Here is a 6,965-nt window from a genome sequence, read left to right as displayed (position 1 = left end):
TTCTTCCCTCTCTCTGCTCTTCCTTTCCCCGCTCCTATCTCCTTCTTTCTCTCTCTGCTTTCACCTACCCCTACCCCCACCGCATCCTTAATTGTCATTAATTGTCCTGATACCAAAATTGAGTACATAGGATTCATGTTTCTCCATTCTTGTGATTCAGCAAATAACCTTAAGTGATATTATTTGATCACTGATTATGTGTGTGATCCATATAATTGTATAATACTTTTAAAATGCTATCTAATGTATTTTTTTCCTGCAAGGTCTTAGTTCTATTTTTGGCCCATTGGATCATTGGTATTTATTGGTCAAGAAATGGTGAAAAGAGTCCAGAAGACAGCATTCAAGAAAGTTTTCAAAGTCAAGAACAGAGAAAATAGTCTGAAAGCCATAACGTTTTTAATTTTTTAGAGTTAGAATCTTGAGAAATAATAGATTTTGGAAGAGCCCCCAACTTGGCTTCATATAACAAGGTCTATTGCTTGAACCGGTATAAATTCAGAAAATTTCTAATATTCTGTACCGATGTGGGATAACTATGGTTAACAACAATACATGTGTTATATGGTCTCAAATAACTATAAGGAGGATACCAAATGTTCCCAAGACAAAGAAATGATAAACGTTTGAGGTGATAAATACGCTAACTATCCTGATTTCATCATTATACATTGCACAAGTTGAAATATCACTATGCACCTCATGACTATGTACAATTTATTAATTTAAAAAGAATTTTTTTTTTTTTTTTGTAGAGACAGAGTCTCACTGTACCGCCCTTGGGTAGAGTGCCGTGGCGACACACGGCTCACAGCAACCTCTAACTCTTGGGCTTACGCGATTCTCTTGCCTCAGCCTCCCGAGCAGCTGGGACTACAGGCGCCCGCCACAACACCGGCTATTTTTTTGTTGCAGTTTGGCCTGGGCTGGGTTTGAACCCGCCACCCTCGGCATATGGGGCCAGCGCCCTACTCACTGAGCCACAGGCGCCGCCCTAAAATGAATTTTTTAAAAATTAAAAACTGAAGAATTTATGACATGAGCTGTAAGAAAGTTCATATCTAATACGGCTCCCGATGGTAGAGCAGCAATGACTGGGGAAGATGTCCAGGGTTCCAGGATTCTCCCACCACAGTGGAGGAGAAGGTGGGCAGCTAAGATCTAAAGGGAGCTGACTGGCAGACCTGAGCGAGAATAGTGATGCTTCAGCTTGTGTGAAGCCACAGCTGTAGACCATGATGGGACCTCAGCTCTTAGCAAGGGACGCAGTGAAGATAGAGGTTGACACTCAAGATATACATGTGAGTAGAGTCCAGTGAGAACAGTGGACACCATGGGAAACATTCCCAGTTAGGGCTGTAAGTCAGTGCCCCTGGAACCCAGAGTGTCTCCGTAGAAAGGAAGACAAAGGGGAAGGACTATAACGCTGGGTTTGAGCATGTTTTTAAAAAGTTTGTGTTTTTCAGAGATGGATTCTCACTTTGTCACCCAGACTTGTAGTGTAGTCTCCTGATCATATCTCACTGTAACCTTGAAAGCCTGGGCTCAAGCAATCCTCCCGCCTCAGTCTCCAGAGTACAGTTGGGATTACAGGTATATAACCACCATGCCCAGCTAATTTTTCTATTTTTTGTAGAGACAGCATGTTGCTATGTTACCCATGCTGGTCTCAACTCCTTGCCTCAAGTGATCCTCCTGCCTCAGCCTCCCAAAGTTCTGGGATTACCTGCATAAGCCATTGCATCTAGCCACCCCACATCCCCCCCCCACACACACACACCAGTGTTTTAAAAATAGAAGGAACTGAATCACACGAATGATAGTAAGATCATATCTACACTTAGCAGAAATGGGGTGCATATAATTAATTTCACTTAACAAAAAGTTAGCTTTAGACTCAGCACCTGTGGCTCAAGTGGCTGAGGCACCAGCCACATACATCTGAGCTGGCGGGTTCGAACCCAGCCCAGGGCCCGCCAAACAACAATGATGGCTGCAACCAAAAAACAGTCGGACGTTGTGGTGGGTGCCTGTGGTTCCAGCTACTTGGGAGATAGAGGCAAGAGAATCGCTTGAGCCCTGCAGTTGGAGGTTGCTATGAACTATGATGCCACAGCACTCTAACCAGGGCGAGAGCTTGAGGCTCTGTCTCAAAAAAAAAAAAAAGAAAAGAAAAAGAAAAAGTTAGCTTCATACATCTGAGTTTTCAAACTATGTAAAATTGAAATTTTCAACATAAATAATCCCTGACCATAAAGAACTGATAACTTCAGTAAGATCTAATACCTAAAAGTGTTTTAAAATGACAACCAAGACCACCAGAAGAGGCATGTCAGAGACACGTCTGCATGAAAGTTACAGTTTTCAGATCTGACTTCATTTGGCCTCCACAGCATTTGGCATAACTGACTCCTCTCTGCTCCTTAAAGCACTAATTTATCTGGATTTTGGTGACTCAGAGACTTTGGTTTCCTTGCTTTTCTCTGATCCTTCTTTTCCTTTACCTTGCATGTGGAGGTGCCTTAGTGTTTTTTCCAGGGCTCTGCCTTTCCCGCTCTGATCCTGAGAAGTCTCATAATCTCATGTATGCTTGTGGCTTTCACTATCTTCTATGAGCTTCTGACTTCAAATCTAAACCCCTACCCACTTCTCTCTCCAGAATTCTAGACTCACATACTCCGTCCTCTCTAGACCAAATCTGCATTGACAACACACAGTCTATAAAAACCAGTATTTCTAAACTTATCTCACTGTGGCACAGGACCTGGCTCAAATATGTACTGTAGTTATAGTGCATTATGATTGCCGGCCTTGCTGTCCAACTCCAGCTGCCCCTGAATACCTTGCAAGCTGGGTTAGTGTCTGTCTCAGAACCTGCTGCTTCCCCCGGCATCCAGCACAGTACCTGTCATTTAGTGGATGCCTTGGTTAATGTCTTTTGAATGAATGAGAGTAGAGAATAATTTCCTTGGAATTAAGAGGTGACCCCAGGCTTGGGAGGTCAGGGAGAGAATTTATGGAGTAGTCTAATTATTATTGTTTTGTTGTGTAACAAATTACCCCTAAACTTAGTAACTAAAAATAAGCATTTATTTTTCTTGGGATGTGAGAGTCAGGAATTTGGGAAGGAGTCGTAGGGCTGTTCCTGGGATGTTGATTGGGGTGCAGTCATCTGAAGGCCCAACTGGGCCCAATGTCCAAGGTGTCTCCCTCCTTAAAAGGCAATTATGTGACAGCTCAGCTGTGCTGTCGCTGCAGCAGTCTACTTATAGTCTGTCTAGCTTGGGAGTCTGAGTATTTGGACCTCTTATTTGGTGCCTAGCTTCTCCCAGAGCAACATTCCAAGAAAAGTAGGTGGAAGCTACATGGCCACTTCTGAACCTTGGAAATTATGTAGCAACTCTTCTGTTGCTTTCTGTTGGTTAAAGGCAAATCTTTAAGGTCACCCCAGATTTAAGAAGAGGGGACCTAAATCTCACCTGTCAGTGGGAGCAGTGTCAAAGAATAAGAGGACATGTGTAAGACTGCCACACAGGAGACTGGATTTCAGGGAACTAGAGTTCATGTAGTTGCCAGGTTTAAATGGGCAGAGAGAGGAACTAAACAGGATTCCAAGAGCATAGTCACTTATAGGATGGGGGCTAGAGTAGAGTCCAATGAATAATCCAGTTTATCAACAGTGTAAAGTTTGTGGAGGGAGGCCTTCGGGGGGTGAACTTGGAAAGATAGTGGGGCCTTACATGCTGGGCTAAGAATTTTCGTGTTTGGTAACCTCAACATGAAAGAGAATAGTATTTCTGAAAGCTTAATCTGGCATGGAGGTACAGGATCAATTGGAAGGGTTACAGTATATGCAAGGAAGTCATTTAGAGGGTTGTTAGGTAAACTTAGAGGTGATGGGGACTGTCCTGACTCAGGGAAGGAGAAGGTAACATGAGAAGGAAGGGATGGCAGTAGAATGTATGGAAGAAAAACTGACAAGACTTGATGACCAATTGGCCATGCAGGGAACCTTGCAACCTTCCTACAGAGGCACCACAGCGTAGCTCAAAGTTCTTGTGCCGGCACCAATCTGGAGGATTCTTCAACTCCCAGAGAGGTAGCTCCTGCTCCTACATTAGGCATCTGATTAAATATGTACAGTTAATCTTCATCCAAGCAACACAGTATGTAAGATCATGGTTCGAAATTAAAAACCACAGTTGGAAGAAGACATCAAGGCGAAGCTGCTTTCAAAATTTCTCCATTGTCTCTCCTCCTTTATCATATTTGAATCCTTTGACTAGATGCCACTGTCATGGTGAATTTGTTCATATATTTCTTTATGAAAAATAAGAAAATGTAACAATGACATTGAGAACAACAAACAACAATTGAACTTCGTACTAGCTGGAATTTATTCAAGAAGAGCTCATGGCTTCCCCTTTTGGTAATCTGTATTTGCATTGGTATGAACAGGCACCTTTGCTTGGTTCATTCCACAGCTTTGAAATTAAGTTTACATCTGGAGTTGGTAGAAGTTCATTACCTTCCTCAAATGCCACTTAAACTGTTTGGGGAGTAGATGGCAAAGAAGGGGACATTTCACACTCTGATGGTTGATCCTATTCATAACATACTATATTTAGAAGTTCTCCCGTATTTATTATGTATACTGTGACTTCCACTTGTGGGCCAGATTGACTCTCCTGGACTTCTTTCTGTTTTAAAATAATCTTTATCCTTTCAGCTTTTGGCTCAGAGGAGGAAGAGGTGCAACATTCTTCAGTCGGCCAGAATCCAGGTTCATCTGACACCAGTCACCTCCACCATGATGCCTGAGTTCAACCCCAACTAGATCCAATCATGTACCTGAGATGCACCTGTGGTGAAGTCGGTGCTAGGTCTGCCCTGGTCCCCCAGATAATTACCCCCCCCCCGGTTTGTCTCCAAATATGGATGGTGATGACATCACTGAGGCCATCTGTGACTGGAAGTGTCTGAAGATTACAGTGAAACTGACCATCCAGAACAGACAGGCCTAGGTTGAAGTGGTACCTTCTGCCTCTGCCCTCATCATCAAAGCCCTCAAGGAATCACCAAGAGATAGAAAGAAACAGAAAAGCATTAAACACAAGGGAAATATCACTTTTGATGAGATTGTCAACATTGCCAGACAGATGCAGCACCAATCTTTAGCCAGAGAACTCTCTGGAACCATTAAGGAGATCCTGGGATGGCCCAGTCGGTGGGCTGCAATGTTGATGGCCACCACCCTCATGACATCATAGATGACATCAACGATGACATCAACAGTGGAGCTGTGGAATGCCCAGCTAGTTAAAAAGTACAAAGGAAAATGTTTCAATAAAAGATCATTTGACACCCCCCAAAATAACAATCTTTATCTTTTTCCAGAGTAAAGCTTTTGTGTTCTATAAAATATTATGCATGTTGACAGCAAGAGATAAATAATGAACCATCTAAAGCAACATTCCAGGTAGCTAACACAATTTGAGAGTCTTATTTACATTGAAATTTCCAAAACAACTGACAACAAATGATAAGGGGGGGGAGGAAGAAACAACCCTCTAGAAAATGAAAAAAATAAAAAAATAAACAAGTCTTTCTTCACTAAGGACATCCCACATAGGGATATGGGTGAGACTCAGAAATTACTCAGAACTAGAAGCTGTGGGCTTCTCTGAGGTGCTATTCATTCCCCCCATGAAGTCATAACAGGTATGTATAGAAAGAGCTTAATGCCCCTCTGTTTGGGAAATGAAAGTACTTTCAAACAATCTCATAACATTGTGATGGAGGAAATCATGGCAGGTTTTATATCACCCCCATCATATAGGTAATGGAGGCCCTGATAAATGGAGTCAGTGCAAAGTCATAAGTAGAAGCTAGACCTGTAATAGTTAAATGAAAAATACATTTCTGGTTTGCTCAACCCTTTGTTGTGTTTCAGAGGGAAACTTCATCAGTTTTAACTCTTACTCATTCCTACACAGACAAACATTCTCCCCTCCCCTAAGAGACAGGGAAATCTCTATCTGGCTCAAATTTTAAATTTGAATGTTATATTGCAAAATAACATCATATCATAAACAATAAGTGCTAAATCAAAAATCAAAAAATGTAGTCGAGTAGTCAAACTTGTAGAAGCAGACAGTAAAATATTGGTTGCCAGGGCTGGGGGGATGAGGAGTAAGTGGGGAGTTGCTGTTCAATTATATAATGAGAGGAAAGAGTTATATGATTTGAAGAGAAACCAGAGTATTAATGTAGATAATAAAGTTTCAACTATATAAGATGAAAAAGTTCTGGGGAACTGCTGCAAAACATTGTGCTTATAGCTAATGATAGTGTACTATACACTTACAAATTTGTTAAGAGGGTAGATCTCATGATATGTAGTTGTTTTTTCACCACAAAAAGAAAAATTTAGTTGGAGTGTACCCCCTGCCTCAATAACAACAGTTTTATGATCATAAATTGATTTGCAGCAACTTTGGGGAGTGCAGTGGTACATTATTGTTTGGGGGGTTACATTCCCTCTGGACATCTGATCCAAGCTATAGACAATCTCCCCAGAAAGATGCACATCCACAGTTACATGGGCTCCTAGAGCCACATCTTCAGTAGTTCCATAAATTTGTGGGCTAAGAACCTACGATTGTAGGAAGAGCATGGACTTGAGGGAGACCTTGGACTAAATCCTAACCCCATCTTACTCCGTGACTTTGAGAAACACCATTTCATGTCTCAGCACTAATTTCTTTGTTTATAAAATGGGAATTATACTCTTGAAATGGGGTTATTGAAGAGATTAAATACATAATGCACATAAAGCATTTAGCACTATGTCTGGTATGTAGAATGTGTTCGGTAGATGATAATTCTCTTCCTTTAGGAGATATTTAGTGGAGAAATGACTGACATTTGGAGCAGCTATCCTGAAACTGATGCTTAGGCCCACA

At 41.7% G+C, this 6,965-nt stretch overlaps 1 pseudogene; it reads left to right on the top strand.

Moving 5' to 3' along the window:
* The first annotated feature begins 4,717 nt into the window (after nt 1-4,717).
* LOC128591256 (60S ribosomal protein L12-like) lies at nt 4,718-5,323 on the top strand (annotated as a pseudogene).
* Nucleotides 5,324-6,965: the final 1,642 nt, after the last annotated feature.

Source organism: Nycticebus coucang, chromosome 1 (genome assembly GCF_027406575.1).
Source record: "Nycticebus coucang isolate mNycCou1 chromosome 1, mNycCou1.pri, whole genome shotgun sequence".
Lineage (NCBI taxonomy): Eukaryota > Metazoa > Chordata > Mammalia > Primates > Lorisidae > Nycticebus > Nycticebus coucang.
This window is presented reverse-complemented; position numbering and strand designations above follow the sequence as displayed.